General features: G+C 41.4%; 1 protein-coding gene and 1 non-coding gene across 2 annotated transcripts in view; both read left to right on the top strand.

The window, feature by feature from the left end:
- LOC128652564 (general transcription factor IIF subunit 2-like) overlaps positions 1-20401 on the top strand; it is a 498914-nt gene that overhangs the window by 182212 nt on the left and 296301 nt on the right. The window lies entirely within an intron of this gene.
- Positions 2471-2581, top strand: LOC128655117 (U5 spliceosomal RNA). Its single transcript, XR_008401672.1, has one exon. It is a non-coding gene; the product is annotated as a U5 spliceosomal RNA (small nuclear RNA).

Consider the following 20401-nt stretch of genomic DNA (forward strand, 5'->3'; position numbering starts at 1 on the left):
TTTTTTAAACCGAGCATGCGCTCTCTTTATTGAACTGCCGGAGCAGTTTCCTTCAATGGTGGCTATGACAGGATGAGGCGCAAGATAATTATGCTGCGCACTTCATCTCTGTCTTTTCGCATAGTTAGTGCTGATGAGTTCCGCCTCCTTCCTTTAGTTGTAGTGGGGAATCGCCATTTTTGGCTCTCCTTCTGAGCCGGTCGTTGGCCACACCCCCTTGTCTTCTTAAGAATGGAGCGAGGGGCGGATAGTGTGATTCCTCTGGAAGGCTCATGCAATGCAGGGGTTGCTGCATGCTTTTTATTAGTGATTCATTCATCATCCGTTCATGTAAAAAGGGAAAACACAAGAGTACAGTCAATAAGGGCTTTATTCCTGCCGTTTTCATTTGCTAATAACACACAGTCAGCTAGCCTTATCCTATAATATATTTTATATTTATGATCCCACTGTTTTAATTTATTTTAATTAAACTCAAGCATATAGTTCCATCCTATAAGGGGTTTAGTCTGTTGTGCTCTTTCAGCCTATGTGGGCATCAGTCTGTTTGATGGGCATATTTCTTCTTCTTTTTTTAATCCAACAAAATACTGTTCCTATGTAATTAGGGTGACTTGAATTACAACGTACATCTGTCACTCATACCTTTCCTGTCAGTTATAATATATTAACAGGACAGGGGTGTTGCTGTCTTTTTCTAAGCAATGGTCTAATCAGTGGCAAAAATGTTGATATATTTAACTTCTGAGCCCAATGTCTCCTTGGATGATGCTGTTCAGAACAACTTCTACTTTAGCATCCCAAGTTTCACTGGCGTCACATGTAGTGCCCTGTGGTTCCTCTCAATCTCCTGGGGGAGTATATTTGCCTACAGATTCTGCAGCTCAGGTATCCTCTGCTGTATCTGTGGTTTTACCTGTTTTTTTCCCCTTACCTACAGGGAAACCACAAGTAAGGTTTTCAGACTGCTTTCTCCCCTATGTTGGATAAGAAGAAAGGGTAGAATCTCGGATGCGGACGGTATAATTCCTTTGTCAGATACTGAAGTGTTATCCTTCAGATGTATGCTTATTCACCTCGTGTACTGTTAAAGGAGGTTTTAGCTACTTGAATGGCATTGATAAGCTTGTCGTTGTCAACCTTGGATAGGTCCACTATTATGTTCCTTCTTATGAGAAAGTGTCTATAGACGGACTGCGGATATTTTCACAGGAATATCTAGGGATACTTGTCTCCCTGTTTCCCGTATGCCCTACTGGACTGTGCTGCTATGGCACAGAATACTTCGATCTCTATGGGAGATATCTGCTCCTTCCAGATCCATGGGCTGCCAGGCGCAATAAACAGCTGGAGGATTATTTGGAGCAATGCATCTTCTCCCAGATTTGCTGTGATAGGCCATGGGAACTGTGACTGAGATCTTGGTCAGTAGATACCACTTAGGCCTTATAGTTTCTGCAGTGGCAGATTCAATCCTATGTTCCTCCAGATCCACGCCTCTGGCGTTTTTTTCCTTCAAGGTTTGGTGTCGGCCTTGCGAAGAGAGGTTGTTCTTTCTTTCACCAAGGGAAGTTTTTCCTTCCTCTTTAGGCGATCCGACCAACTTTAGTTTCTCCTTTTGGAGTATCTGCAGTGTAGGAGTGATATTCCCAGTCCCCGTCTGGAAAAGGGATCTAGGTTACCTAAAGTCACGTATTGCCCTTCTAACTTTTCTCCTTTAGTTCAAGATGGTCTGTTTATAACATACATAGACCTGAAGGATGGGCTTTATTGCTCTCTTGAAACTCTGTCAAGTGTCTGAGTTTCATCATCCTTGAACTTATTTGGTTCATGTGTCTTCCTTTATTTGAGCATATTCTCTGTTCCGGAGATCTTGCCCAACATACTTTCCCATGATTGGGAATTAATTCTGGAGATGGGTTTATCTTGTCCTGTCTATGATAATTATTGAGGACCTTGATAGATTCTCTATTAGGAGAACTTTCTATCTGAGGTCAGATAATCAAGGACTTATTCCTTCCTGTCTCTACAAGAGGATTTGAGAGAGTAGTTAACACTCTAGTTTTAATTCTTCTGCCCGGTCAACAGGGAGTTCTTGTGGTCCGGTAGATAGCTTCCACTTTGCAACCAGAAGGTTGGAAGTTTTGGATTTAGCTGCAGTTGTGTTAACCTTATCTTTCCAATGGCTCTAGTTAGGATAGTGAGAGATCTGTTAGTGAATGCTCTGACTACAGGGAAAGCCTATTTAAAGAAGACTATGAAGGGAATTGGTCTTATGAGACCATGGACATCATTCCCTAGTTATTCTCCATAAGATGGAGGACTTGCGATCTGTCGCAAAGGATAGAAAGAGATTAATCTCTCCCGTAGTGGGAGTATCCATCCTAGGGCAAGTGCGTAGGGCGGATGTCATACTGCTGGGCTGGGACTTGTTTTAGAACTGATTGTGGCTTAACATAAACACAGTGTAGCTCTCTGTTTTCTCTTCAGATTGTATAAATCTTTCGCATTTTCTAAAGATTCACGTGGAGGGGAACAACTATGAGTTTTAAATAATTTTTGAGTCTCTACATGGTAGGGCTAAGACAGAGCCACAGGCTCAGATCTCCACTTAGCGTTTACAAGCAGATTGTCTCCCTGACCTTTAGACATCTCAGGGTTGGAAACCTGTCTTGAGTAGTCTTTATCTTGTTTCCAGTAGCCAATGTCACCTTAATGGTTGCATCAACCATCAGAGAGGAGCTCTGAGTTCCCTAAGCCATAGAGGAGGTGACTTGGATGGTTCAGTGGGCGGAAGCCCACAGTGGTTATCATAGGCCATCCTCCTTCCAGGTGGGACAACCGTGAATCAGGATCGGAAGCAGCCAATGTAGCCTGGTTGTTAGTTATGGATTGTAAGGTGTAATGGGTTCAAATCCAGATGCTGTGCTGGATGCCCATTAGCAGACAGACTTACTTCCGGGATTGGGTGCTCCATCCAAAGGTATATTCCAGCCTGACTCTCAAAGGAGGGGGTGCGGAGCTGGACTTGAGAGCGTCTCGGCGGGTTTCAAGCTCTGAGGTGCGGTTCAGGGCCAGGGATCCACAAGCGGATCGATTAGAGGCTCTGACGATTGTTTTGAGTCTTCAGGTTTTCTTACCTGTTTTTTCTACGTTTTTCTCCTTCCACAAGTTATTGCTTGTATCAGGTAGGAGAGAGCATAGGTGATTCTCAGCTCCTGCGTGACTCAGCAGGTCCTGGGGTGCAGACTTAGTAGAGATCATCTCTTTCTACTTGGAGATTGCCTCTGAGGAGGTTCCTTCTACCTCTGGGCTCTTCCTTTGTCCACAGATTTTTCTCCAAAGCTTCTGTTTGGAGATTGAGCGCCTGATTTAGTTAAGCGTGAAGTTTCTAATTGGTCATTAAGGCCATGGTTCAGGCTCATTGCCGGTCCCTTGAAAGATATTCCATAAGATAAGATGTTTATATCCTTATTGATGTGAGTCTAAAGGATTTTTGGAGTAAGGTCGGGATCCTGAGGATCTTTTCTTTTCTCCTGGAAGGCCTTGAGAGGGGTTATCTATCGGTACCCTCAATGGTCAGATTCTGCGTTATCCACTATGCTACTCATACGCCTGGCAGACGTGCCGGATGTTCAATCCGTGGCCAGATTTTAGTCAGGATCAGGCCTCTATTAAAATAGTGTTCTTAAGGTCTTTTCTGCAAGCTCCGTTGAGCCTTCGCTTCCCTTAGATGTTATTCTTATGGCTATTTCTCTGCTCGGAGGGTTTCTGAACTCTCAGCTTGCAGTGTGATTCTCCTTATCTCATGTTTTCATGCAGTTAAGGAATTTTTATTTTTAGTACCAAGTTTGGTTTTCTGCCTAAGGTTGTTCAGACAGAAGAATTATTCAGGATATGTTTGTTGTTTTCTCTTTCCTATTCCTCCTTTTCAAGAGGAACGTTTGTTGCACAACTTACAAGTTGTGCGGGCTAATAAACTACTTTGCAGGCGACTAGAATATTGTCTGTTTCTCTTGTTAAGTGTGTTCAGTCCACGGGTCATCCATTACTTATGGGATATATTCTCCTCCCCAACAGGAAGTTGCAAGAGGATCACCCAAGCAGAGCTGCTATATAGCTCCTCCCCTCACATGTCATATCCAGTCATTCTCTTGCAACCCTCAACAAAGAAGGAGGTCGCTGGAGGAGTTGGAGTTTTTTACTTAATTATTCTTAAATCAAAAGTTTGTTATTTTAAATGGCACCAGAGTGTGCTTTTTTTTTCTATCTCAGGCAGTATTTGGAAGAAGAAACTGTCTGCGTTTTCGATGATCTTAGCAGGCGTAACTAAGATCCACTGGCTGTTCTCGACATTCTGGGGAGTGGGGTAACTTCAGAACATGGGAATAGCATGCGGGGTCCACCGCAAATGAGGTATGTGCAGTATAATATTTTCTGGGAATGGAATTGACTAAGAAAATACTGCTGTTACCCGTATGATGTAAGTACAGCCTTAAATGCAGTAGTAGTGACTGGTATCAGGCTGATAAATGTATGCACAATAGAGTTATTTTCTAGGGACTAGAATTTGACTGTGAAAATACTGTGAATACTGACATAATGCTAAGCCTTATCTGCAGTGGTAGCGACTGGTTGCAGGCTTAGTAATAACTTTGCATGACATTTAAAGAAGTTTATTTTCAAAACGTTTACTGGCATGTTATTCGTTTTGTGAGGTACTTGGTGATAAATCCTTTGGGCATGAATTTTTTTCCACATGGCTAACGTATATTTCTACATAGAAACCGTTATATCAGGTCTCCCACTGTTGTAAATGAGCGGGAGGGGCCTCTTTTTAGCGCCTTGTTGCGCAGTTAAAATTCTAGCACAGTCTTCCTGCTTCTTCCTCCTTGATCCAGGACGTCTCTAGAGAGCTCAGGGGTCTTCAAAATTCGTTTTTTGAGGGAGGTAATCAGTCACAGCAGACCTGTGACAGTGTGTTAGACTGTGATAAAAACGTTTTATATTAATTTGATATCCGTTTTTTTGGGTACTGAGGGGTTAATCATCCGGTTGCTAATGGGTGCAATCTCCTCTGCTAATTAATACATTTAAAGAATTGTTGACTATAACTGAATTATTCTTTAGTTACTCAACTGTGTTTTTTAAAAAAAGCGCTGCAGCGTTTTTTATATTGCTTGCAAACTTATTGAAAGTATTTTCCAAGCTTGCTAGTTTCATTGCTAGTCTGTTTGAACATGTCTGATACAGAGGAATCTGTTTGTTCATTATGTTTAAAAGCTGTTGTGGAGCCCAATAGAAATATGTGTACCAATTGTATTGATGTTACTTTGAAAAATCAATCTGTACCGCTTAAAAAATTATCACCAGACAACGAGGGGACAGTTATGCCGTCTAACTCTCCTCACGTGTCAGTACCTTCGTCTCCCGCTCGGGAGGTGCGTGAGATTGAGGTGCCAAGTACATCAAGGCCCTTACAAATCACTTTACATGATATGGCTAATGTTATGAAAGAAGTGTTATACAATATGCCAGAGTTAAGAGGCAAGCGCGACAGTTCTGGGTTAAGGACAGAGCGCGCCGATGACACGAGAGCCATGTCTGATACTGCGTCACAATTTGCAGAACATGAGGACGGAGAGCTTCATTCAGAAATTTTTAAATTTTAAATTTAAACTTGAGAACCTCCGCGTGTTGCTAGGGGAGGTGTTAGCGGCTCTGAATGATTGTGACACGGTGGCAATCCCAGAGAAATTATGTAGGCTGGATAAATACTACGCGGTGCCGGTGTGTACTGACGTTTTTCCTATACCAAAGAGGCTTACAGAGATTATTAGTAAGGAGTGGGATAGACCTGGTGTGCCTTTTTCCCCTCCTCCGATATTTAGAAAAATGTTCCCTATAGACGCCACCACACGAGACTTATGGCAGACGGTCCCTAAGGTGGAGGGGGCAGTTTCTACTTTAGCCAAGCGTACCACTATCCCGGTAGAGGATAGCTGTGCTTTCTCAGATCCAATGGATAAAAAATTAGAGGGTTATCTTAAGAAAATGTTTATTCAACAAGGTTTTATATTACAGCCTCTTGCATGCATTGCGGCAGTCACTGCTGCAGCGGCATTCTGGTTTGAGTCTCTGGAAGACGCGATTCGCACAGCACCATTGGATGAGTCTCTGAGCAAGATTAGAACCCTTAAGCTGGCTAATGCGTTTGTTTTGGATGCCGTAGTGCATTTAACCAAACTTACGGCTAAAAATTCCGGATTCGCCATACAGGCGCGCAGAGCGCTTTGGCTTAAATCCTGGTCAGCAGATGTAACTTCTAAGTCTAAATTGCTAAACATTCCTTTCAAAGGGCAGACCTTATTCGGGCCCGGCTTGAAGGAAATTATTGCTGACATTACTGGAGGTAAGGGCCACACCCTTCCTCAGGACAGGGCCAAATCGAAGGCCAAACAGTCTAATTTTCGTGCCTTTCGTAATTTCAAGGCAGGAGCAGCATCAACTTCCTCCGCTCCAAAACAGGAAGGAACTACTGCTCGTTACAGACAGGGTTGGAAAAGCAACCAGTCATGGAACAAGGGCAAGCAGGCCAGAAAGCCTACTTCCGCCCCTAAGACAGCATGAAGTCAGGGCCCCCTTTCCGGAGACGGATCTAGTGGGGGGCAGACTCTCTCTCTTCTCCCAGGCTTGGGCAAGAGATGTACAGGATCCCTGGACGCTGGAGATTATATCTCAGGGATACCTTCTGGATTTCAAGACTTCTCCTCCACAAGGGAGGTTTCATCTGTCAAGGTTATCAACAAACCTAGTAAAGAAAGAGGCATTTCTACAATGTGTACAAGACCTCTTAGTGATGGGAGTGATCCACCCGGTTCCGCGGACGGAACAGGGGCAAGGGTTTTATTCAAATCTGTTTGTGGTTCCCAAGAAAGAGGGTACCTTCAGACCAATCTTAGATTTAAAAATCTTAAACAAATTCCTAAGGGTTCCATCGTTCAAGATGGAAACCATTCGAACCATCCTACCCATGATCCAAGAGGGTCAATATATGACCACAGTGGATTTAAAGGATGCCTACCTTCACATACCGATTCACAAAGATCATTATCGGTACCTAAGGTTTGCTTTTCTAGACAGGCATTACCAGTTTGTAGCGCTTCCCTTCGGGTTGGCTACGGTCCCGAGAATTTTTACAAAGGTTCTGGGCTCTCTTCTGGCGGTACTAAGACCACGTGGCATAGCGGTGGCTCCATACCTAGACGACATTCTGATTCAAGCGTCAAGTTTTCAAAATGCAAAGTCTCATACAGAGATAGTTCTAGCATTCTGAGGTCGCATGGGTGGAAAGTGAACGTGGAAAAGAGTTCTCTGTTACCACTCACAAGGGTCCCTTTTCTAGGGACTCTTATAGATTCTGTAGAGATGAAGTTTTACCTGACGGAGTCCAGGCTATCAAAACTTCTCAATGCTTGCCGTGTCCTTCACTCCATTCCAAGCCCATCGGTAGCTCAGTGCATGGAAGTGATCGGCTTAATGGTTGCGGCAATGGACATAGTGCCATTTGCGCGCCTACATCTCAGACCGCTGCAACTATGCATGCTAAGTCAATGGAACGGGGATTACTCAGATCTGTCCCCTTTGCTAAATCTGGACCAGGAGACCAGAGATTCTCTTCTCTGGTGGTTATCACGGGTTCATCTGTCCAAAGGAATGTCCTTTGGACATATATATTTAGTAGACAACCCAATGTATTGATCATGCCCATTTCGTTATTGCTTTTTGGTAATTAGAAGGCCACTAATTGCAGCTGTGCACCACACTTCTAATTTTCCCATCATTGAAGGGGTTAATTAGTTAGCTAGCAAAGATAATATTATCATAGTGTAAGTATACACCTTACACCTGACACCTCCCACCAAACTGATCCCTCAAAAACAGCTCTCGTCCCTCTGCCCCCCCCCCCCACACACACACTCACTGGCACAGTCTGTCATTATGCGGTTTGGGGCTTTTTTAAATTTATTTATTACAAACATTTATTTTTATTTTATTTTGCAGTGTTGGGATCCCTCCTCAACTCTCCCAACTAGCTGATTCCTAGCTCTCTAACCCTTCCATCTTCTCACTAATAGCCTTATTAGGTACTGGCATCTTTTTTCCAGTACCCAGTTTATAGTAATTTTATTATTTTTTAAATGTATTTATTGATATAGATGTTTTCTGTATTGTATGGTTCCCCTTCCAAGCGATCGTTCATAGGTACCCCTCTCCTCCCTGTTCTGTAGCGTAGGGGCCCATCCCTCCCACTCCCTCACTAAATTTTTTTGCCGTAGTATTGGATACCACACCCTTATTCCCCTTCCGTGATGTGCCGCCCAACCACCTCCCTCCTTCCCTCCCACACCACTTACGGCATCACCGTAAGCCAATATAGACAGGGACACTACAGGTAGTGCAGAATTATTAGGCAAATTAGTATTATGACCACATCATCCTCTTTATGCATGTTGTCTTACTCCAAGCTGTATAGGCTCGAAAGCCTACTACCAATTAAGCATATTAGGTGATGTGCAGCTCTGTAATGAGAAGGGGTGTGGTCTAATGACATCAACACCCTATATCAGGTGTGCATAATTATTAGGCAACTTCCTTTCCTTTGGCAAAATGGGTCAAAAGAAGGACTTGACAGGCTCAGAAAAGTCAAAAATAGTGAGATATCTTGCAGAGGGATGCAGCACTCTTAAAATTGCAAAGCTTCTGAAGCGTGATCATCGAACAATCAAGCGTTTCATTCAAAATAGTCAACAGGGTCGCAAGAAGCGTGTGGAAAAACGAAGGCGCAAAATAACTGCCCATGAACTGAGAAAAGTCAAGCGTGCAGCTGCCAAGATGCCACTTGCCACCAGTTTGGCCATATTTCCGAGCTGCAACATCACTGGAGTGCCCAAAAGCACAAGGTGTGCAATACTCGGAGACATGGCCAAGGTAAGAAAGGCTGAAAGATGACCACCACTGAACAAGACACACAAGCTGAAACGTCAAGACTGGGCCAAGAAATATCTCAAGACTGATTTTTCTAAGGTTTTATGGACTGATGAAATGAGAGTGAGTCTTGATGGGCCAGATGGATGGGCCTGTGGCTGGAAGGGCAGAGAGCTCCAGTCCGACTCAGACGCCAGCAAGGTGGAGGTGGAGTACTGGTTTGGGCTGGTATCATCAAAGATGAGCTTGTGGGGCCTTTTCGGGTTGAGGATGGAGTCAAGCTCAACTCCCAGTCCTACTGCCAGTTTCTGGAAGACACCTTCTTCAAGCAGTGGTACAGGAAGAAGTCTGCATCCTTCAAGAAAAACATGATTTTCATGCAGGACAATGCTCCATCACACGCGTCCAAGTACTCCACAGCGTGGCTGGCAAGAAAGGGTATAAAAGAAGAAAATCTAATGACATGGCCTCCTTGTTCACCTGATCTGAACCCCATTGAGAACCTGTGGTCCATCATCAAATGTGAGATTTACAAGGAGGGAAAACAGTACACCTCTCTGAACAGTGTCTGGGAGGCTGTGGTTGCTGCTGCACGCAATGTTGATGGTGAACAGATCAAAACACTGACAGAATCCATGGATGGCAGGCTTTTGAGTGTCCTTGCAAAGAAAGGTGGCTATATTGGTCACTGATTTGTTTTTGTTTTGTTTTTGAATGTCAGAAATGTATATTTGTGAATGTTGAGATGTTATATTGGTTTCACTGGTAAAAATAAATAATTGAAATGGGTATATATTTGTTTTTTGTTAAGTTGCCTAATAATTATGCACAGTAATAGTCACCTGCACACACAGATATCCCCCTAAAATAGCTATAACTAAAAACAAACTAAAAACTACTTCCAAAACTATTCAGCTTTGATATTAATGAGTTTTTTGGGTTCATTGAGAACATGGTTGTTGTTCAATAATAAAATTAATCCTCAAAAATACAACTTGCCTAATAATTCTGCACTCCCTGTATGTGTCTGAAGGCCATCTGTCTTCATATGGTAAAGAGAGAACGATCAGTGGGGACTGCAGCATGCGTCAGAGTGTTTAAATGTAGGTACTACGTCAAAACAGTACGCTGGGCAAAGTCCTGTGTGATGTAGTACGTACGTCCTGTGGCTTAAGGGGTTAATATTGTCAGTTTAGATGGGCAATGCATATAATATTTTACTATTAGTAGAGCCAAAATTTGTTAATAACATCGTTTTCTTCCACTGCACTTTTGTTTTTCAAAATATGTTTAAAACCTAATATACAAAACCTAATATACAGTATAGTGGTGTAAAATAAAGTAATAAAAATGACAACAGAGGTGAATAAAGATAGTAATTACATAGGAAAGAATTTTTTTCTTCTCCAACCTAATTTTGCTAATATGAATTATTCACTATCACAAATGAATGTAAATCATGAGAGGAAGATGATATTTAAAAGGTCTGAATCCTGGTTATTCTCAAGAAGTTGAGAAATGAGCTGGAAAGAGAATTAAAAGTAAACAAGATGAGTCACAATCACAACGCTGGATTGTTACCGTGCACACCTGACTCTTTTTTATATTTGTTCTTCTTATAGCAACAGCTGCTGTTTCTTCTCACATAACTGGTACTAAACCTTTTTTTGCATGTTTTAAAAATTTGTAACAGTGTTTAAATTTCAAAAACACGAGGCAGTAAGCGTGAATGCACTTAGTCACAATGGTTCTTTGAAACCTTATTTTTTGTTTTTCTAAACTACTGCTTAATATCACTGTAGTCTATTTTTCTTTCTAATGACACGATGAGTCCACGGATCATCAATAATTACTGTTGGGAATATCACTCCTGCCCAGCAGGAGGCGGTAAAGAGCACCACAGCAAAGCTGTTAAATATCAGCTCCCTTTCCTCCCACCCCAGTCATTCTCTTTTCCTACGTTAGAGCAAGGAAGTGGTAAAGTTGGGTGTTAGTAAAAGATTTTTCAATCAAGAGTTTATTATTTTTTAAGTAGTACAAGATTGTGCTGCTTTGTTCTAGGGTGTAGCCGTAGTCCATATCAGTCTCTTCAGTAGAGCAGTGGTGGCTTTAGAGCAATGGAAACTTGTGGGACATAATTCTCACTGCACCTCCCATATATTTATGCTGCCCTAATACTGATAGCCTAAGTAAGATTACTCAGGCTTTATCTTTTCTCCACAGGACTATGTGAGGGAGAGGACCTCTCAAACCTGGTGAGCTGCCCTGCTGTCTGGCAGATTTGCAAGGTGAGGAAGTGGAGCACTTATTTACCTGGAATATAGAGCCTCCTATAGATAAAAGGAGGGGAATTATCGACAGCACTTTTTAGGCTGGGGCTGAGGAGATAGACAGGATGAGGTGGTTTTTCACTACTACATGGTGGCTTAAATCACTGGGGCTGGGGACAGGCTCACTATGAGGTGGTTTCACTGCTGCATATGGCACACGGACTAAGCAGCCGTCTTGCAAGCTAAGGAAGGTTATAAAGAAGCTTTGGCAGAATGTTAATTATCTCCCAGTGGCTTAAATTTAACAGTAAAGATGGCGACCGGAAGAATGCTTTTTGAAACGCCCACGATGGGCAGAGCTATGTGTAGCGCCAATTTTGGTTTCGCACCACTTCTCTACACTTCCTGTTATCGGAAGGAACGGAGGGGTTATAATAACAGTCCTCAGAGTGTTTTTTCTCATGTGTTAGGACCGGACAGCGCTACAGCTGTGTTTCGGATCTTTTAATAGGATTGTAGCCAATGTCAGAAGGGCAGGTAGGCACCTTCAGCAAGGTTAAGCTGAGGTGTAGAGGGGTTCTGCAGTATTTGTGTACTTTCTGTTTTAATTTTTATTAAAAAATGTAAGACTTTTATTTGATTAATTCATCTATTGTGAGTCAGAATGGACCAAGAGGCCCTGCAAAGTGTCACTTGTTCCTTATGTTTTTGATGCCAATGTGGAACCACCAATCCCTTTCTGTTCCTCATGTGTTGAGAGAATTTTAAATTATAGGGATAGATTTTAATTTTTTTTCTGAACCAAATCCTTCTAAGGCGGATGCTGTTCAGGAGTCTAATGACAATGTTCAATATATGCCACAACTTTCTCCTCAAGTGTCCCAAATTTTATCGCCCACACATGCAGTGCGCTTCCTCTCAAACTCCACCAGAAGTTACCTTACAAGACATCGCTTCTCTAATGTCATAAGCGATATCTGATGCATTGTCTGCTTTTTCCATGCTGCAGGGAAAGCGCAAGAGGAAATGTATTTAATCTGGAAATAAAAGTTGTTAATACAGTAGTGGCTATTCCGAATGTTTCTTCCCTGAAGAGGAAGATACTTCGGTAGTATCGGAGGGGGAAATCTCAGACTCAGACAGAGTAATGCCTTTATCTGATACTGAAAGTTGTTTCCTTCAGGTTTAAGCTTGTACACCTCCGTTTGTTACTTAAGGAGGTTTTAGCTACCTTGGATGTTTACATCTCTATCGGCGTAGTCAGTCCTATAAAGTCCAGTAAACTAAACAAGGTGCCCTACATGGTGGAAGTATTCCTGTACCAGAAAGGGCTACAGAGACTATTGCTAAGGAATGGGAGAAAGCGGGTATCCCTCTTTCTCCATCTCCTATTTTTAAAAGGATGTTTCCTATAGCAGACTCTTTTAAGGAGTCTTGGCTGACGATACCCAAGGTGAAAGGGGCAATTTCCACGCTAGCCAGAGGACTACTATTCCCATAGAGGATAGATGTTTGTTTCTTTAAAGATCCTATGGATAAGAAGTTAGAGGGGTTGCTCAAAAGAATGTATTTACACCAGGGTTTACAGGTATAACCTAAAGTGTTATCGTCACTAGTGCGACAGCATACTGGTTTGATGCGTTGTCTGTTTCTATGTGGACAGACATTCCCCTCGAAGAAATTCAGGATTGGATAAAGGCCTTTAAGTTAACCAACTCCTTTATTACAGATGCTTCCCTTCAGGTTATTAAGCTGGGGGCTAAGATTTCAGGCTTTGCTATATTGTCCCACAGAACGTTATGGTAAAATCTTGGTCTGCAGATGTCTCATCTAAGTCTAAACCTTTGGCGATTCCTTTAAAGGGAAAGACCTTTAGACCTGGTTTGACGGATAAAACTCTGATAGTACGGGAGGTAAGGGACATTCCCTCTCTCAGGATAACAGAAATAAACAAAAAGGACGTCAAGCGTGAGCAGTCCAAGCCTTCATGGAGACCCAATCAGTCTTGGAATAGGGGAAAGCAATCCAAAAGCCTGCTGTTGATTCAAAGACAGCATGAAGGGCCTGCCTCCGATCCGGGACCGGATCTTGTGGGGGGCAGACTTTCCTTCTTTGTTTAAGTTTGGGTCGAGATGTTCAAGATCCCTGGGCAGTGGACGTTGTGTCCCAGGGATACAAACTGGAGTTTAAGAATTTTTCCTCCCAGGGGCAGGTTTCTGCTTTCAAGACTGCAGACCAGACAAAAAGAGAGGCGTTCTTACACTTGTAGGGAACATCTCAGACCTGGGAGTGATAGTTTCTGTTCCAAAGCAGAAACGAGGTCTGGGATTCTATTCCAATCTGTTCGTGGTTTCCAAGAAGGAGGGAACCTTCAGACCAATTTTAGATCTCGTGAGTCTAATCAAGTTTCTCAGAGCGCTGTCCTTTAAGATGGAAACTATTCGTTCCATTCTTCCTTAGGGTTCAAGAGGGTCAGTTAATATGATCACGAAGGACGCTTACTTACATGTTCCCATCCACATGGACCATCACAATTTGACAGAGTTATGGAGCAGCGGTCTTTACACCGCTGCTTCATAACTGCTGTTTCTGGCGAGTCTGAAGACTCGCCAGAAACACGGGCCCACAAGCTCTCTACGGAGCTTGATAAATGGGCCCCATCATGTCAAGAAATAAATAAATTTATCAGGTAAACATAAATTTTCTTTTTATTTTATATACTGTACCTTTATTATTATTTTATGTACCTTTTTTTAAAAAAAAAAACTTCACCATAATGTTCACCTATTTTGTTTCATATATTTTCCCAATTTTTTTTCTTTCATGATTCAGATAGAACATTCAATTTTAAGCAACTTACTCCTATTATACATTTTTTTTTGTTCTCTTGCTATCTTTATTTCAAAATCAGGAATGTAAAGCTTAGGAGCTGGCCCATTTTTGGTTCAGAATCTGTGTTACACTTGCTTATTGGTGGCTAACTGTAGTCAAAATTAAAGTTTCATTATAATTTTAAACACCTTTCCAGTTTACTTCTATTATATAATTTGCTTTGTTCTTTCAATACCCTTTGTAGAAAAGCATACCTTGGTAGGCTCATAAGCAGCAATGGTGGCTGCATATACATGCTGTGTGTCATTGGCTCACCAGATGTGTTCAGCTAGCTCCCAGTAGTGCATTACACCTACTTTAACAAAGGAAGTCGAGAGAAAGAAGCAGATTTAAGATCATTAGTAAATTAGAAGTTGAATAAACTTGTATCCTGTATCTGAATCATGAAAGAAACATTTTGGATTTCATAACCCATTAATATCAATTTAGTCTGATATTTTTAATGAATTTTCCTTTAATTTGTAACATATTTTCTAAATGCTTTCATTGGTTTCTGCTACAGAAAATTAGATTATAGATTCAATGGTTTATGGCAGTGACACATTTAAAATTTGACCAAACAAATTGTAAAGTCTTTTGCACACACCTGCCAGGAAAAGAGATAGATATATAGATAGATGTAGTATAATCTAAAATGTAAGTCTGAAAATTGTCGACTTTCATCTTCAGTTCCTATTAGAAGTGCAGACTTAAAGGGACAGTAACCACCTTGTAATTACAAGACACTTCTGTTGTCTTGCTATAGAATACCATATCAGCCAACTCGAAACATTTCTGCAATTGTTTTACAATAGCCAAACTCCACCCACCACCTGCCTCATTTGGAGGAGCCAATCTGGGCTTGAGTCTGCAGCTTACAAGGCTGGCCCGGGGGTAATGTTAGCATAAAGTTAATTGTTTTGCTATTTGTCATGATACACTTATGATGTGTAGTTAATACCTAGATTATCTACCCAGCAGAGGTGGTATTGTGGTCTCAGCATTGCCATTGTTAATTTAAAAAGTTCTTTCTTTGTGTAATATCTGTGTTTGTTAAGCAATGCAGTGTTCTAAAGACCCCCTCTTTCTGGTGCCTGCCATCTCTTAGTACTGTGAGTTAAAGGGACATGAAACCCAAAAAAAATATTTCATGATTCAGATAGAAAATACAATATTAAACAACTTTCCAATTTACTTCTATTATTTAATTTTCTTCCTTCTCTTGTTATTCTTTGCTGAAAGGTTCATTTGGTAAACTCAGGTGCAGCAAAGAATCTAGGTTCTAGCTGCTGATTGGTGGCTGCAGAAATATAACGATTGTCATTGGCTCACCCATGTGTTCAAATAGAAACCACTAGTGCATTGCTGTCCTTTAACAAATGATACTAAGAGAAGGAAACACATTAGATAATAGAAGTAAATTAGAAACTTGTTTAATATTATATTCTCTATCTGAATCATGAAAGAGAATTTTGGGGTTTCATGTCCTTTTAAGTACTTGCGGGAGTAGTTAACTAGTCGTAAATTAACACAGGGGCGATGGTCTTCACAAGACAAGGGGAGACTTTCAGAACTTGCTTGGGACAGAAGAAGTAACACCTGAAGCAGGTTCTTTCAGACCTACTGAAAGCTTGATGATAAGTATAGGTTTTGTGTTTGTGTCCCAAATTATTTTAAAGAACTGTATCTCTGCATGTATTATTTATTTTAATTTGGCACTGTGTAACTTGTATTTGTCTTTCTCCAACATAGGTGTGTCCGGTCCACGGCGTCATCCTTACTTGTGGGATATTCTCTTCCCCAACAGGAAATGGCAAAGAGCCCAGCAAAGCTGGTCACATGATCCCTCCTAGGCTCCGCCTTCCCCAGTCATTCTCTTTGCCGTTGCACAGGCAACATCTCCACGGAGATGGCTCAGAGTTTTTTTGGTGTTTAAATGTAGTTTTTATTCTTCAATCAAGAGTTTGTTATTTTAAAATAGTGCTGGTATGTACTATTTACTCTGAAACAGAAAAGAGATGAAGATTTCTGTTTGTAAGAGGAAAATGATTTTAGCAACCGTTACTAAAATCGATGGCTGTTTCCACACAGGACTGTTGAGAGGAATTAACTTCAGTTGGGGGAAACAGTGAGCAGACTTTGGCTGCTTGAGGTATGACACATTTCTAACAAGACTTGGTAATGCTGGAAGCTGTCATTTTCCCTATGGGATCCGGTAAGCCATTTTCTTAATTTTCAATATAAGAATAAAAGGGCTTCACAAGGGCTTTAAAGACTGGTAGACATTTTTCTGGGCCAAAACGATTACTATATAAGCATTTTTAATGGTTTATAACTTTGGAGAGTTATTTTAATCTTGGCAATTTTGTTAAAAAAACGGACAGGCATTGTATTGGACACCTTTTTCACTGGGGGCCTTTTCTAGTCATAGGCAGAGCCTCATTTTCGCGCCACTAATGCGCAGTTGTTTTTGAGAAGCAAGGCATGCAGATGCATGTGTGAGGAGCTCAGATCCACTGAAAAAGCTTATTGAAGGCGTCATTTGGTATCATATTCCCCTCTGGGCTTGGTTGGGTCTCAGCAAAGCAGATACCAGGGACTGTATAGGGGTTAAATGTAAAAACGGCTTCGGTTCCGTTATTTTAAGAGTTAAAGCTTTCAAATTTGGTGTGCAATACTTTTAAGGCTTTATGACACTGTGGTGAACTTTTGGTGAATTTTGAACATTTCCTTCATACTTTAGCGTATATTCAGTAAAAAAGTGTGTTCAGTTTAAAATTTAAAGAGACAGTAACGGTTTTATTTTATTTCAATAGTTTTTATTGAGCATAAAGGAAAATTATAACATACAATAAAGGGTAATACAGAGGCACAGACTGTTTCATGTTTACACATATTATACATTACAATCAGCGATGTTATATTGAGTTGGTGGTCTGTGTCTTTTTGTCCTTTCTGGTGTTTCCAAAGCTCATTTTTCAATTTTTTATTGTGAACATTAACATAGTAATAAGTTATAGCTTAACAAGTTAACTATTCATTAGTATTCATATAACAATTCTTAGATAACTATTTTGATAAGTCTTCTGTAGGTACAGAATGTTAATATCAAGAAAAAAGTATCAGTAAAGGTGTATATGTGGGAGAAGGGAGATAGAGAGGAAGAAGAAGGGGGTGGGGGGGGAAAGAGGAGGGAAGGAATGGAGTAGGAGGTCAAGGGGGAGGAGGAGGAGAGAAGGGGGAGGGGAAGAAAAAAAAAAAAAAAAAAAAAAAAAAAAGGGGAGATTGGGGTAAAAAATTATTCCGTCTAAGGGGGTATAGTTGTTTAACCATGGCAGGTAGCCATAGATGGAATCCATAGTTCCATCATTGCCTCATGTATTTCCATTGTACCGTTTTTCATATGTTGATATCTTTCTATCTGAAGCATGGAAGAGACCTGCTCTTTCCAGTGTTCAAGAGAAGGAACTGCACTTGATTTCCATCTTTGTGGTATAAGGAGTTTAGCACTGTTTAACATAATATATAGTAGGAGTTTTTTAGGTTTACTACGGATTTTAGGGATGTCGAGATAGATAAGGATGCCTGGGTCTTTTTGTAATTGGATATTGAGTTTGGTGTCTATTTCGGAGAATATCCCAGACCAGAAACTCTCCATATCCCTACATGTCCACCAAATGTGTACTAAGTCTGCCTCTTCCCCACAACCCCTCCAACATCTGCCACTACTCTTTTTGTATATATGACGTATTCTGGCTGGTGTAAGGTACCACCTCGCCAGTAATTTAAAATTCATTTCCATTATGTTAGAGGAAATTGTGGCTTCTTTATTGCATTGTAGGGCCTGATCCCATGCCTCCTGGCTGATATCTCTTTCTAGGTCTTTAGCCCATTTGTGGGTGAAGGAAGGATATGCTTTGCCGCTGTTGGTCAGAAGCATGTTGTACAATTTAGATATAGTGTGTCTGGGTTGGATTTGTTGGGAACATAAATTTTCGAATCTGGTTAGGGGGCGATTGAATTCTTCTCTTTTCTTATGTGTTTGAACAAAGTGTGCTAATTGTGTATAGGCGAACCATGGTGGGGGAGGACCCCCCCCAGAGCTCGCCAGATTTTCCCTTTGTATCAGTTTGCCACCTTCTAGTATACTTTTTAGGGTGAGTTCTTGTATGTGTGGGGAGGGGTTGTTCGGGGGGGGAAAGCCTATGGTCGGTAAGTCAGGGTTGTTCCTGTATGGCGTCATTGGGGAAAGCATGGTGGAGAGATGATTGGACGTTTTAAGGAGTTTGTCCCATAGTAGGAACAGCTCGCTCCACAGTGGGTATTTTGAGATTTCTATGGGTCTTAGTTTTGGAGTAATCCAAGCCCATATTCCCATATTTTCTGAGTTTAGAATTGTTCTATCAAGTTGGATCCACCGTTTATCTGTTGAGTTATAACACCACTCCACCAGGCGTTGCAGAATTGTTGCGTGTCTGTAGGTTTCTATGTTTGGTACCCCTAGTCCTCCTCTGTGTCTAGGGAGGAACATAGTAGCTTTTGGGATGCGAGGCCTAAGTTTTTGCCAAATATATTGTCCTATGATCTCTTGAAGGTTTGGTATGTAGTGTCTGGGTAATGGAGAAGGTAGTGTTTGTAATACATACAGAATGCGAGGTAAGATGGTCATTTTTACTACTTGGACTCTACCCAACCATGATATCTGTTTGTTGCTCCAGCTGGATAAATCAGCTGTGATTTGTTCTTGTAGTGGCTTGTAGTTGTGTGTGAATAGGTCTTTTGGATCTGCCGTCAGATGTATGCCGAGGTATTTCATTTTGTGAGGTTGGACGACCAGGGGGCTGTTAGATTTTATTTTGAGTATAGTTTCCAAGGGTGCATTAATGTTTAAAATTTCCGATTTGGAAGCATTTAGATGGAAATTAGAGAATCTACCATATACGCCAAATTCGTCAAGTAGTGTTGTCAAAGAGGTCTCTGCGTTGGTTAGCATAAACAAGATATCGTCGGCATATAGCGCCATTTTATGTTCTGAGTCATTAATTTTGATGCCACTAATCTGGGGGTTTTGCCTAACTTTATGAGCTAATGCTTCCACGGAAAGGGCGAATAGGATTGGGGACAATGGGCACCCCTGCCTCGTGCCGTTGGTGATCTGGAAGGGATCTGACAGGATGTCGTTAACTCTCACCTTAGCTGTAGGATTAGAGTACAGTGCGAATATCTTGGAAATAAATTTGCTGCTAATGTTCATATGTTGTAGAACAGAGCCGAGAAAGCCCCAATTGACCCTGTCGAAGGCCCTCTCGGCATCTGTAGAAACCAAAATCATAGGGATCTGTTTATTTCGGGCATATGAGATTAGTTGGAGTATCCTTAACGTGTTGTCTTTTGCTTCGCGACCTGGTACAAAGCCTACTTGATCAGGGTTCACAAGTTTGGGGAGTATCCTATTGAGTCTGTCCGCCAGTATTTTAGCATAAATTTTTACGTCTGTGTTAAGTAGGGAGATTGGTCTAAAATTTTCGGGTTTTGTGGGTGGTTTACCCGGTTTGGGTAAGACCGTGATGTATGCTTCAAGCATATGCTTGGAGAAGCTGCCCACTTCATCAATGATATTAAATAATTGTGTGAGATGGGGTGATAGGTCAGTAGAGTACATTCTGTAATATTTACTGCCGAAACCATCAGGTCCGGGACTCTTTCCTGTTGGGGTGTGTTTTATTGCTAGTAAGACTTCCTCGCATGTGATAGGGCGGTCAAGTGATGTTGAATCTGTGGAGTCTAAGTGGGGAAGTTCCAAGTCAGAGACATATTTATGTACGTCAGGAGATCCCTGATACCTATGGTCTTGATTCTTAATATCTGAAGGTCTGGCAATGTTGTATAAAGTTTCATAATATTTTCTAAAAGTTTCTGCTATACTGAAGCTGTCAGTCTTAGTGTGTCCTTTTTTGTCTGTTAAAGTGAGGATATATGATTTTAAGTGTTTGCGCTTGAGGGATCTAGCGAGTAAGCGGCCTGCCTTATTCCCATATGTGTAAAAGTGCTGTTTAAGTGCTAGGGATTGCTTTTGTTGGTCTAGGTGTAGAAAGTCCCTAACCTTTGTGCGGGCTTGTGATAGTAGGTCTAGAAGGGTTGTATCCTCAGGTTTCTGTTTATGAGCTCTTTCTGCCTCTGATAGACTATGTAGCAAATCATTATATTTTTCTCTGTGTAATTTGCGTATTCTGGCTTTGTGTTTAATCAGAATCCCCCTGATCACACATTTG

The sequence above is a fragment of the Bombina bombina genome, chromosome 3, assembly GCF_027579735.1.
Source record: "Bombina bombina isolate aBomBom1 chromosome 3, aBomBom1.pri, whole genome shotgun sequence".
NCBI classification, from domain to species: Eukaryota; Metazoa; Chordata; class Amphibia; order Anura; family Bombinatoridae; genus Bombina; species Bombina bombina.